The 14,298-nt window shown below is 34.3% G+C and overlaps 3 long non-coding RNA genes across 3 annotated transcripts; all 3 read left to right on the forward strand.

Moving 5' to 3' along the window:
• The first annotated feature begins 1,609 nt into the window (after positions 1-1,609).
• LOC140784978 (uncharacterized) lies at positions 1,610-2,242 on the forward strand. The gene is made up of 2 exons (XR_012108352.1): positions 1,610-1,743; positions 1,882-2,242. It is a non-coding gene; the product is annotated as an uncharacterized lncRNA (long non-coding RNA).
• A 4,673-nt stretch (positions 2,243-6,915) lies between these two features.
• Positions 6,916-7,513, forward strand: LOC140784909 (uncharacterized). Its single transcript, XR_012108333.1, has 2 exons — positions 6,916-7,012; positions 7,144-7,513. It is a non-coding gene; the product is annotated as an uncharacterized lncRNA (long non-coding RNA).
• Positions 7,514-10,503: 2,990 nt separating this feature from the next.
• LOC140784906 (uncharacterized) lies at positions 10,504-11,098 on the forward strand. Its single transcript, XR_012108332.1, has 2 exons — positions 10,504-10,600; positions 10,733-11,098. It is a non-coding gene; the product is annotated as an uncharacterized lncRNA (long non-coding RNA).
• Positions 11,099-14,298: the final 3,200 nt, after the last annotated feature.

Below are 14,298 nucleotides of genomic sequence, written 5' to 3' on the forward strand. Positions count from 1 at the left end.
TCAATAATTAATAAATGAGTATGATTTGAGAGTACATCTACTAATTGCTTCTGATGAAAAATTAGTTCTAATTAGAGTTTGATAATCATATTAAACATGCTTTAATATTTCAATAATTAATTATTGCCTATTTTATTTGGTTTAAATTGACTATGATTAGGGAAACGATAAATTCGATGATAATTATATTAATAACTCTTAATAAAGTGTCAAAGCCATTATTATTGTTATACCAATTTTATCTAAATAATAAAAGTTTGAATTCTTAGTGGATCTACCCGAAACTATAACAGTTATTAGTAGAATTATTTAATTAATTAATGTCAGATAAATTTGTGCTTATACTTTTATTATGGAGATAGATTTAGTACCATACAATAGTTATTCAATTGCACAGACAAAGCTACTTAACTAGGAAGGGATGTCAAACAAGTGAATTCTTTATAGTCTAGAAGTAGTATAATATTAAAATGATGTTCTATTTTATGGTCTCATCACATTCATGTCATTCTATTGTAGATTATTATTTACTAGTTAGCTTTATTATATTCATTTTATTACTTCATAAATATGCATGGATTGTTGGATACATTCCTAGGATATGATAACTTCAATATACATGTGATATGGTTTATGATGTTTATCACCTATATTACTATGTAGTTAACTCCTATCTCAGTAGTGCTCATTTACTCGCTTAGTCTACTACTAAGAGAAGAGTGTATATAGTACATATATTTATAGTAGCTAACATCTGGGGTTACGAGGTCAATACCGAACAATCAGGCACGAAGACTAAACACTGAATGATCTTCAAACTATGATTGAGAGGTAAAAAAATCTAGTGGTACTCATTGATGTAGGGTTCAACACATTCTTGAGTGGTGGCTCATGTTTCCTACACAGGTGGTGTGATAATATTGAGTCGAGGACTCCTATAACCACACACATTGTAAACGTTTAAATTTTAAGTATAGAGAAGTAAGTTTAAAGTCATGCCAAACTATATAGAGTAATCTGTAATTTACAATGAAGGCAAGTTTTTTTCCTATCTAATATTTACATAAATTTCTATATAGAAGGAAATCCCAATGATAGTACAAGTTTATAAAGATTTTTAACTATATTTTTATACCTTCCTTAGAAACTCTAAAAGGAAGGAAATGCAAAAGATGGTCCTATTTCATAAGGAATTCAACTATATACACTCCTTTGTCAGATATAAGAAGATAAGTGTTACCATCCTGTTTAATTTTTCATACTAGAAAGAAGATAACCTGGACCTTGTCGTTGATGCAGTGGCTAGGATGAAGATGGGCATGTTTTAGGTTGGGTTGTTAGGGGAAGTATTTTACTTGTTCCGATCTAGTTGAATAAATTTAATCGATTTAAGGATCTTAGCGCAAGTCTAAGTAAGTTATTCTTTAATTTGGAAACTGTTTTAAGTTGTTAATCTATTTATGTAGGCCAAAGCTAAAGCTAAATGGGAAGTCTCATGTTTGTTTCAACTTGAAAGGAGACCTTGACTACCTTGAATTAGCTAAGTACTAGTATCTATAAATGGAAAGGGATAAAAAAGAATGTACTATTTCATAAGGGATTCAATTATAAATAATCCTTTGTAAGATCTCAAAAAATAAGAGTAAAGATTGACCAAGGTGAAACAGGAGACTAAGCAATAAGAAATGTCTAGAGCTGGAGTTGCAGTTTTCCTGATCATATGTTTTATGATAAGTATAGCAAGTAAGTTGTCTGAAATCTTTCAAATTATATTTGTGTTTGTGTGTGCTTTATTTTGTTCTTCTACATGTTACTCAACTATTTATGTACGTATGCATATATGGTTTTATGTCTTATTTTATTTATTGGTTATTTGGTTAGGTCCTTGTGCTGGAGTTGGATGTTGCACTGACTATCATGACTGGGGTGACAATAATCAAATGCATCATTGCGTAGGTAGTACAGATAATAGTACGTGCAATTCATGGTGCTCAACTTCATGCAGAGGAGGGATGTGCAAAAAAATTGGGTCATTGCACTATTGCCATTGCTATTGTTAATCTACTTCTCGTACCTTGATTGAAATAAAATCGAGTGTAATAAAATTATAGGACTAAAATAAGTGGGTTGAGCTAGGTTTGATGACATTTGCATATGTCCAATTCTGCTTGACACTTTAATATGTGTTTTATTTTATAACAACTATATGCTATATATATATATATTATATAAATTATAATTACATTTTGTATTAGATCATTAATTCTGTCTATCGTGGTCTTCTAATATGCGACATTGAGCTGGATATAGCTCGACTTAATCAGAATAACTCAAGCAAAGAATTTCACTTGAGCCACTCCAAAAATTAGGCTTAGAGTTAAGCTTGATAGAAATCCAACCCAATTTGTGGTTTATTATCTCTAGTATAAAACCTTGGGGTATTTTGATATAATCCCACCTATGGGTGATCATTAATCACTAATGATTTGGCCTAAAATGACAAAAATATATGTTCTCGGAATCCTGGCACAGAGCCTAGGATCTTTGGAAGTGATAGCACAATCCTTCATGTAGGCACAAAGGCTTCCGCATGGTTTGATGGCTGAGGGTGTTAGGGCAGAGATGAATTATGACATAGGTAGAATATTTTAGTAATTGTCTACTGATAAATTGGGTTGTGCTCTACATATTTATACAAGTTAACCTAAATCCATTTGATATTCAACCTGACTTAATTCTATTTAGCATAGTTAATTAAATAAGTCCTAGACTACTAAGGCTCTTAAAAATAAGAAAACTAGTCAATGCAAATAAGCATATAGCTAAACCTACTAAATCTCTAACTAAGCACATAAGCTAATAAAATAAAGGAAATTTTATAAATCAAATCTTATATTTTATCTATTTTTGATTCACACTCTAGTTTTAGGATTTTATAACCCGACTCTTCTTTTTTTCCTTTAATTTTCATTCAATACCTTGATATTACTTTCACTAACTATATTATATAGTTTATATAACTATATTCATTAAATTACTCAAATATCGCCACCACCCCTCCCTTTTCTCTACCCTATTTTGTGGCATGTGAGGTAGAGGAGCTAGTCTAGGTGGGTGAAGGAGGAGTGGAGCTAGGTGGCTGAGAAAGGTGGAGCTTGATGGTGGGTTTGTAGGATTTTATTCCTTAGCTTCGTGAGGAAGATGATGAATGGTGCAAGAAGAGGCTTCTTTTTTTATGGCTTCACTTGGGTGAGGAAGAAGAAGGAACCTAATACGCAGATTTCTAGGTTTTCTTTTTCCTTTGGCTATGGGTTGAAGAAGAACAGTGCTAAGAGCAATATTTTCAAATTAGAGACGGGTCCAAGGATAATTTAGGTATAATATTAATTAGTTAGTTTATTATAACATAATATTTCTTTGTTGGTAATTCTATTTTATTATAGTTAGGTTAAGTGAACTCAGGGTATTAAATAAAAATTATATAAAAAAAGTCGGATTATAAAATCCTCAAAGATGATGTGTGGATTACAAAATAGATAAAATATAAGGTGCGAAGTATGAAATTCTCTAAAAATAAACAAAGTAAATAGACTCAATTTATTGAGCCTAATTTCCTCCTATGTAATTCAAATCATGTCAGGGATCACATTATTCCATCTAAATTCCATCCACCTTGTCCTCAAGGTGAGAAGGGATCTTGCCAAGCAAGCTAACTCGATCGTCCAAATCATGCGAGCGAGCACATGTGCCAATCTAATCTCGGATGGTCGAAAAAGCTCATGCATGTCCATTGTTGTTGTGGTTATGTGATTACGCTTTGACAAAGAGGGGGTCAAGCATGTTCGTCATCTATAGTTATCCATTGTTGTTTTCAAATTTCCCATCTCTCCCAAATCTTTTCCTTTATCAACATAGCTGTGTAAATGTCACTCACAATTAAGTGTGGTTGAGCTAATTTTCTTCTCAGCTTGAATATTATGGTAGAGTTCACCAATGGAAGTAATCAAAGTTACAATTGAAAGTAAGGGTGTAACCTAACTTGGACCTAATGGATCCAAGGACCAACCAAGGTCTAGCTCTAAAATGAGATCGGTTGGAAAGATCATGGCTAGTCCGAGAGTCTTAAATCCATGTGGCTACGTCCATGTTGAAAGTGGTAGATACAGTGCAAACCCTACTAGTGACCTTGGCATGAAGTGAGCTCACTTAGTCTACATGTCGATGATGTGTCGGGTTGCATGCCTCGTGGAGATGGCTAGGGTATGGCCTGATGTAACCTTAGTATAGATGCATTATTAACACATATGAGTTATAATTTATGGACATAATAAGTATATGATATTGATGCATTATTGTGACCTCGGGCAGAGAGCCGCCGCCCTCCTCTCTCTCTCTCTCCCTATTTCTTCCCTACCCTGAGGTTCACTCTGGGCATCTTCCTTCTCCTTCCACTATTCCCCCTACTTTCTTCGGATCATCGCCGTGATTGTCATTATCATTGTTGGGCCAATGAAATCCTCATCATCATCGTCGGTGAGTCCCTCTTGTCCTTGTCATCGTCGACGGTGCAGCGCTTCGAGTGCTGCATCTTCGCCCTTCTTCTATCTTTAGTGGTGCGACAGCGGTTGGCCGTCGACGTCTACTCTTCCCCCTAGTGTGAGTGGTGGCTAATAGGGGATGTGAGGTGGTCCCTCCCTTCTAGTGTAGCGCCCTAGCTTAGTTAAGCTAGGGACTACCGAGCTCGGACTGGGGGATGCCTAGCCGACCACACTTGGAACTCAGGCTTTGCGGTGCCTAAACCAAGCACTGCTCGAGCACATGCCTGAGTGCGTCAGATTCGAGCTTGGCGATGCCCAGCCCGACCAGCTTTCTCTTAGGCTGGTATAATCCCGCTCGTTAGGCTCAGCCTTTTGGGGTTTTGTTTCAATTGATTCTTAGCTGGGTATGGACTTAACCAGGTTTTCTCTTTACTATAATTTTCAGCATTATTAATTGTCTCATAATTGCTACCTTGTAAATTTAGGAATTTGGTGTTAACCTAATGATTCTGACGAAAAGCACCCTGGGACCAGCGTTTACCCCAGAGCTGACCGTGATTAAGTGGGGACTACTAATTGCTATGAATTTTAGCGAATTTAGGCAAATAGTTTATCAACTCTTAGGTTATCGTTTGATGTGATGAATGATAATATGAGCATATATGATATGCTAACCATGCATTGTAGCAAAACCAGTTCGTTTAACATGATTGCTTGGCATAACTTTTTTATTAATTTAAATATGATGTGCATTCATTTACATGCTTAGATATCCTTGTTTACGATTATATTATACTAGTCATGTTCACCTTATCATGCCACTTTCACACGTGCATGATTTTAAAGAGAATGGTTTCTATGTCTCGACAAGTACCCCCACATCTTTAGCCAAGATTAGGGCGACGAATATTTATAGTATTACATAGTAGCGTCCACGCCTAACGTCTCAGTCTATGGATCCTAGACAATCAGGCAACCATTTCATCGGGCAATTGACGATTTACTATCAATTGATGAAAGTCAACTCAGTTAGGGTATTTAAGTTGAAGAGTAAGAGTAGAATGATGTAAACCTAGCAGTACACAATGACGGAGGGTAAGGGCATCTATGAGCGATGGTTCACAAGTTACTACACAGTGGTGCAATGATGTGGAGCCATGAGCTTAGATAGTTGTGCGATACTAATTTCTATGATGGGCTTACGATTGAGATTCCTAGTCTGCATTAGTGAACAACTGATCATACTGTTTGCCGAGTTACAAGTAGGCAATTCTACTGTCAGGGTCTACCCTCCCTTGAGAGCTGTCATAATTGTTAAGCAAGTGCAGATGACCAAGGGCCCGTAGAAGGCATGCCATGTATAAATAATAGATAAAATAACTGTAGTCTTGTCGAACGATGCTAGCCATTTCATGACATGCATACTTTAATATTTATTGTCATAAACAATATGCCAAATAACCTAATTACTCATATCATTTCCAAAATTTGAACATACTTTTATTAGGTTTTTTTTTTCAAATTTCAATTAACAGCTAACCAACCTTGCAACTTGATGTGAATAATAGTGGAGCTAAATGTTTAGATTTTAAGAGAACTATAAAGCATAAACTATAATTTACAATCAAAATAAGCTTCATTTTTGCTATCTAAGATTTACAGAAAGAGGTGAAAATGAGAGATACTCTTTATTAATCTATTCTAACTTACATAACAAAGATTATATATGTTTGATATGCATGATATTTTCTATATAGCTTCCCTGAACTCTAAATGGAAGGAAATCCCAACGATCCTACTAGTTTATAAGTATTTTAATTATATGTTTATATCTTCCTTAGAAACTCTAAACAGAAGGAAATATAAGAGATGGTCCTATTTCATAAGTAATTCAACTATATACACTCCATTATAAATCTAAAAAAAAGTGTAATGATCCTGTTTTATTTTTCGTACTCGAAAGAAGATAAGAAGTGGTTGTAGACCTTGTTGTTGCAGTGGGTAGGATGAAGATGGGCATGTTTTAGTTTTAGTTGTTAGGAGAGTATTTTACCGGTTAAGATCTAGTTGAATAAATTTAATCAATTTAAGGATCATATTTAAGTTGTTAGCACAAGTCTAAGTAAGTTATTCTTCAATTTGGAAACTGTTTAAGTTGTTAATCTATTTATGTAGGCCAAAGCTAAAGCTAAATGGAAGTCACAAGTTATATCATGTTTGTTTCAACTTGAAAGGAGACCTTGAATACCTTGAATTAGCCAATGCTATGTCAAGTTCTAGTATCTATAAATGGAAGGAGATAAAAAAAAGAATGTACTATTTCATAAGGAATTCAACTATAAATAGTCCTTTGTAAGATCTCAAAAATTAAGAGTAAAGATTGACCAAGGTGAAAAAGAAGACTAAGCAATAAGAAATGTCTAGAGCTAGAGTTGCAGCTTTCTTTATCATATGTTTTATGATGAGTATAGCAAGTAAGTTGTCTAAAATCTTTCAAATTATATTCGTGTGGATTTTTTATATTTTTCTACATATTATTCAACCTTTTATGTACATATTCGTATATGGTTTTATGTCTAACTTGATTTGATGGTTACTTGGTTAGGTCCTTGTGCTGCTGTTGGATGTTGCACTGACTATCGTAACTGGGGTGACAATAATCAGCATCACTGTGTAGGTAGTGCAGATAATAGTACGTGCAATTCATGGTGCTCGACTTCATGCAGAGGAGGAATGTGCAAAAAACTTGGATCATTGCACTATTGCCATTGCTATTGTTAATCTACTTCTCTTACCTTGATTGAAATAAAATCAAGAGTAATAAAATTATTGGACTAAAATAAGTGGGTCGAGATAGGTTTGATGACATTTGCATATGTCCAATCTTACTCGACAATTTAATATGTTTTTATTTTATTTTATAGCAGCTATATGCTATATATATGTTATATAAATCGTAATTATATTTTGTATTAGACTATTCTGTCTATCTTGGGCCTTTTAACATGCGACATTAAGCTGGATATGGCTTGACTTAATCAAAATAACCTAAAGCACACTCCAAAATTTGGCTTATAAAACCATGGGGCATTTTGACATGACCCGGCCGAAGGGTGACCATGGATCACTAATGATACGACTAGAATGACAAAAATATATGTTCTCAGAATCTTGGCACCAAGCCTTTGAGGGTGCGCATATAGGCAATCCTACAATCGAATGAGTCTTAGGATCTTTGGAAGGGGTATGTACCATCCTTCAACGATAGGCACCAAGGCTTCTTCCTCTTGCTGGTTTGATGGCTCAGTATGTTAGCGCAAAGATGGATCATAGCTTAGGTAGCATATTCTAATAATTGTCTACCGATTAATTGGGTTGTGCTCTACATATTTATAGAGGCTAACCTAAATAAATTTGATATGCAACTTGACTTAATTCTATTTAGGGTTAAATACATTTTATCCCCCCTATACTTATGCCTAAAATAATTTTAACTCTTATACTTTAAAAAGTTTCAAATTAGTCCTTATACTTATGATTAAAATAAGATCGTTAGTTCTTTTTTATTAAACTTAACTGTATAATGTCGAAATAACCAAAATTCTCATATCATTTTTATTAGATAAGGCACGTAGATTTTGAAATAATTTAGCTAAATGAGCAAAATAGCTAGGTGCCTAATTAAATTTAATAGAAAAACTAAGTTTCACTTTATGATAAGTACAGGGATTTTAGGCATAAATACAAGGGTAAAATATATTTAACTCTTCTATTTAATATAGCTAATTAAATAAGTCTTAGCCTACTAAAACTCTTACTCAACAAAATAAGAAAACTAGATCATGCAAATAGCTAAATCTACTAAAACTCTAACTAAGCCGCATAACCAAATAAAATAAAGGGAATATTATAAATTAAACCCTACATTTTATCTATTTTAATGATTCATAGCATAACCAAATAAAATAAAGGGAATATTATAAGTTAAACCCTACATTTTATCTATTTTATGATTCATAGCCTATATTTTGGATTTTGTAACCTGACTCCTCCTTTTCCTTTTTAATTTTTTAATTAATGTCGTGATATTACTTTGACTAACTGATTAATACCAGCGCTTACCCTAGAACCGACTATGATTAAGTGGGGACTACTTATTACTAGAAATTTTAGCGAATCTAAGTAAGTGGTTTATCAACTCTTAGATTATTGCTTGATGTAAAGAATGACAACATGAGCATATATGACATGTTAACCATGCATTATAGCGAAAACTGTTTGATTAACATGATTTTTTGACATGATTTTTTTATTAATTTAAATATGATGTGCATTCATCTGCATGTTTAGATATTTTTGCTTACGATTCTATTATGCTAGTCATGTTCACCTTACCATGCCACTTGCACACGTGCACAATCTTAAAGGGGATGATTTCTATGTCTCGACAGTACCCGACACATTTCAAGTTTGGGTTAAGGGCAATGAATATTTATAGTATTATATAATAGGGCTCATGAGGTTTTAGTTTGTGGATCCTAGACAATCACGCAATCGTTGCGCTAGGTAATGAGCGATTTACTATCGATTGACGAAAGTCAACCCCTTTATGGTGTTTAAGCTGGAGAGTAAGGGTAGAATGACGTAAACCTAGTGGTACCCGATGATGTAGGGTAATAGCGTATGTGAGCGACGACTCATGAGTTACTGCATAGCAGTGCGATGATGTGCAGCCATGGGCTCAAATGGTTATATCAATGTGCAATACTGACTTTTATGATATACTTACGACTGGGGTCTTAATCTGTAGCGGCGGACAACCGATCATATTGTCCGCCTAGTTACGGGCATGCAATTCTACCATTAGGGTCTATCCTCCCTTGAGAGTCATAATGATTGTTAAGCAAGTGCGGATGGCCAAAGGCCTATGTAGAAGACATGTCATGTATAAATAATGGATAAAATAATTATACTTGTCGGACCATGTTAGCCATTTCATGGCATCCATACTTCAATATTTATTGCCATAAACTACATGCCAAATAACCAAATTACTCATATCATCTCCAAAATTTGAAAATTTCAATTGACAGATAACCAACCTTGCAACTTGGTGTGAATAATAGTGGGACTAAATGTTTAGATTTTAAGTACAGAGGAGTAAATTAAATCAAGCAGAACTATAAAGGATAAACTATAATTTACAATCAAAGCAAGCTTCATTTTTGCTATCTAAGATTTACATAAAGAGGTGAAAATGAGAGATACTCTTTATTTATCTATTCTAACTTACATAAACAAAGATTATATATGCTTGATATGCATGATATTTTCTATATAGCTTCCCTGAACTCTAAATGGAAGAAAATCCCAACGATCGTACTAGTTTACAAGTATTTTAATTACGTGTTTATATCTTCCTTAGAAACTCTAAATAGAAGGAAATACAAGGGATGGTCCTATTTTATAAGTAATTCAACTATATACACTCCATTGTAAATCTAAAAGAAAAAGTGTTATGATGCTATTTTATTTTTCGTACTCGAAAGAAAATAAGGAGTGGTCGTAGGCCTTGTCGTTGTTGCAGTGGGTAGGATGAAAATGGGCATGTTGTAGTTTCGGTTGTTAGGAGAGTAATTTATCTGTTGAGATCTAGTTGAATAAATTTAATCAATTTAAGGATCATATTTAAGTTATTAGCACAAGTCTAAGTAAGTTATTCTTTAATTTGGAAACTGTTTTAAGTTGTTAACCTATTTATGTAGGCCAAAGCTAAAGCTAAATGGAAGTCACAAGTAATATCATGTTTGTTTCAACTTGAAAGGAGACCTTGACTACCTTGAATTAGCCAATGCTATGTAAAGAACTAGTATCTATAGATGGAAGGAGATAAAAAAGAATGTACTATTTCATAAGGAATTCAACTATAAATAGCCCTTCCTAAGATCACAAAAAATAAGAGTAAAAATTGACCAAGGTGAAAAAGGAGACTAAGCAATAAGAAATGTTTAGAGCTGGAGTTGCAGTTTTCCTTATCATATGTTTTATAATGAGTATAGCAAGTAAGTTATTTGAAATCTTTCAAATCATACTTGCGTGTGATTTTTAATTTTTCTACATATTATTCAACAAATTTATGTACATATACGTATATTATTTTATGTCTAATTTGATTTTGATGGTTACTTGGTTAGGTCATTGTGCTGCTGTTGGATGTTGCACTGACTATCATAACTGGGGTGACAATAATCAGCATCACTGTGTAGGTAGTGCAGATAATAGTACGTGCAATTCATGGTGCTCAACTTCATGCAGAGGAGGGATGTGCAAAAAAATTGGATCATTGCACTATTGTCATTGCTATTGTTAATCTACTTCTCTTAGCTTGATTGAAATAAAATCAAGCGTACTAAAATTATTGGACTAAAATAAGTGGGTCGAGCTAGGTTTGGTGACATTTGCATATGTCCAATTTTACCCGACACTTTAATATGTTTTTTATTTTATAGCAGCTATATGCTATGTATACGTTATATAAATCGTAATTATATTTTGTATTAGACTATTCTGTATATCTTGGGCCTTTTTTAACATGTGACATTGAGCCGAATATAGCTTGACTTAATCAAAATAACCTTGAGCAGAGAGTTCCACTTGAGCCACCGTAAAATTTGGCTTAGAATTAGGATTGGCGAAAATCTAAGCCCAATTTGATTTATGTTCTTGGAATCTTGGCACCGAGCCTGGGAAGGTGCGCACCTAGGCAATCCTACAATCGAGTAAGTCTCAGGATCTTTGTAACTGGTACGCACCATCCTTCAAGGGTAGGCACCAAGGCTTCTTCCTCTTGCATGGTTTGATGGCTGAGGGTGTTAAGGCAGAGGTGGATTATGACATAGGTAGAATATTCTAATAATTGTCTACCAATTAATTGGGTTGTGCTCTACATATTTAGAAAGGCAAGCCTAAATCTATTTGATACTCAACTTGACTAAATTCTATTCGGGGTTAAATACATTTACCCTCATGTACTTATGCCTAAAATTATTTTACCTCGTATACTTTAAAAAGTCACAAATCAGTTCTTGTACTTATGGCTAAAGTGAGATAGTTGGTTTTTCCATTAAACTTAACTGAATGACGCCAAAATAACCAAAATGCCCATATTATGTTTATTAAATAAGACATGCAGATATTGAAATAATATAGCTAAATGACCAAAATAGCCATGATGCATAGTTAAATTTAATAGAAAAACTAATAGTTTCACTATAGTTATAAGTGTAAGAACTAGTTTGACACTTTTTGAAGTAGAGAGAGATAAAGTAATTTTGGGCATAAATAAAAGAGGTAAATATGTATTTAAACCTTCCATTACATATCTAATTAAATAAATTCTAGCCTACCAAGGCTCTTACTCAAGAAAATAGGAAAACTAGCTCATGAAAATAAGCAAATAGCTAAACCTAGTAAAACTCTAAGTTAATATGATTCGGATCTCACCGAGTCATCTTAAGCACGGATACATCCAATGGGAGTCTTCTTTTATTGTGTTTTAATTGTTTATTTTAAAAAAATACGGATTATGTATGTCGCGTTCGAACGCGAGAGGATGCGTTTGGACACCCCTTGCGAATGCCTGCAAGCATTCACATCGATAGAGAACGCAGTTTGTGCGTTCGAACACATAGACGTTGTTCGAATCGGTAGAGAACGTGAAATGCGCGTTCGAACACGATCGGTGAGAATTCATTATTTCTAGGGTATTATTTTTGGCTTGTTTGATTAGGCTCTTAAGCTGTGTGGATGGCAACCAAAAATACTATGATGAATGAATATTGAGTTCTATCCCTTTCCTCCTTCCCCCTAATCTTCTTCCCCTTTTGTTCAAGCTCTAGCGGTGCGCCATCTTAACATCGGTGATCCTCTAATCTCCCTCATCTATCGAGTGCTCCCTCCTCCTTAGAATTTCAACCCCTTCTCGCCCCTCATCCTTATTCCCTAAACACCACAACCCATCCACCCCATTGCTCTTATCATCCCTCACCTCATCATCACCACCACCCGTCACTTTCACCATCACCTTCACATTTACGTATTTTTGCCCCAGTTGCAGATAGAATCTGTAAATTAATACAAAAAACATAGGTCAAGAAGTTACGGATCAACTGCTCCTAGTTTCGTAATTTTTTGTTTACGGTAAAATATCTAGTGAATATTTTCCTCCGACTATGAAGGCTGCTTTCCTGCATTCGATCGAGATCGAGAAGCAGACGTTCAATCCATAACATAAGTAAGCCACATAAGCAAATAAATGAAGAGAATATTATAAATCAAATCCTATATTTTATCTATTTTATGATTCACATATTGTCTTTAGGATTTTTTAACTCACCTTTTATTTTTCTCTTTAACTTTCAATTAATACCCTGATATTACTTTGACTAACTGATTAATCGTATTATATAGTTTATATAAATATACTTATTAAATTACTCAACTGCCCCCACCACCCCTCCTATTTTCTCTACCCAAACTTATGGAGTCTGGTAAGGTAGAAGAGCTCGTCTAGGTGAGTGAATGAGGAATGGAGCTAGGTGGCTTAGGAAGGTGGAGCTTGATGGTGAGTTTGTAGAATTTTTTTTTCTTTGCTCTGTGAGGAAGATGATGAATAGTATGAGAGAGGCTTCTGTTTTTATTGTTTTACTAGAGTGAGGACGAAGAAGGAGCCCAATAGGTGGTTTTCTAGGTTTTTTTTCTTATGCCTATGAGTTGAAGAAGAATAGTGCAAGAGGATTTTTTATAAACTAGAGATGGGTCTGAGGGTAATTTAGGTATTCTATAAAGTTTTTATTGTATTATAACAGAATATTTCTTTGTTGATAGTTCTGTTTTGTTATAGTTAGGTTAATTAAATAAAAATTATAAGAAAAGAAGAGTCAGATTATAAAATTCTCAAAAATGAGGTGTGAATCAATAAATAAATAAAATATAAGATATAATTTATAAAATTATGTATAAGAAATAAAGTAAATAGACTCAATTCTTTGAGTCCAATTTCTTCCAATGTAATCCAAATTATGTCCGAGTACATTATTTCATCTAACATACATCCACCTTGTCTTCAAGGTGAGAAGTAGGGGATCTAGCCAATCTAGGTAACTCGAACATCCAAATCATGCAAGCTAGCACAGAGCCAATCCAATCTCCTGGTGGTCAAACTAACTCACACATATCCATTGTCGTCGTGGCTATGTGATTACGCCTTAGTCGAGAGTAGGTCATGCATGTTCGCCATCTATAATTATCCATGGTTTTCAAATTTGTCATATCTCTCAAATCTTTTCCTCTAGCAACCTTGTTGTGTGAATGTCACCTGCAATTGAGTGTGGTCGAGCTATTTTTCTTCACAGCTTGAATATCATGATAGAGTTTACCAATGGAAGTAATCTAAGTTACAATTGAAAGTAAGGGTATATCCTGTCTTGGACCTATTGGATCCAAGGACTAATCAAGGTTTAGCTCTAAAATGAGATAATTAGGAAAGATCATGACTAGTCCGAGAGTCTTAAATCCATGTGGTTGCGTCCATGTTGAAAGTGATGGATATAGCACAAACCCTACTAGTGACTTCAGCATGATGTGAGCTCACTTAGTCTACATACCAATGGCATGTAGGGGTGCACGACTTGTGGAGAAGGCTAGGGTACAGCCTGATGTAACCCTAGTATGGATGCATTATTAACACATAAGTGCTATA

Source organism: Typha latifolia, chromosome 3, assembly GCF_019914945.1.
Source record: "Typha latifolia isolate L0001 chromosome 3, TyphaL0001v2, whole genome shotgun sequence".
Taxonomy (NCBI): domain Eukaryota; kingdom Viridiplantae; phylum Streptophyta; class Magnoliopsida; order Poales; family Typhaceae; genus Typha; species Typha latifolia.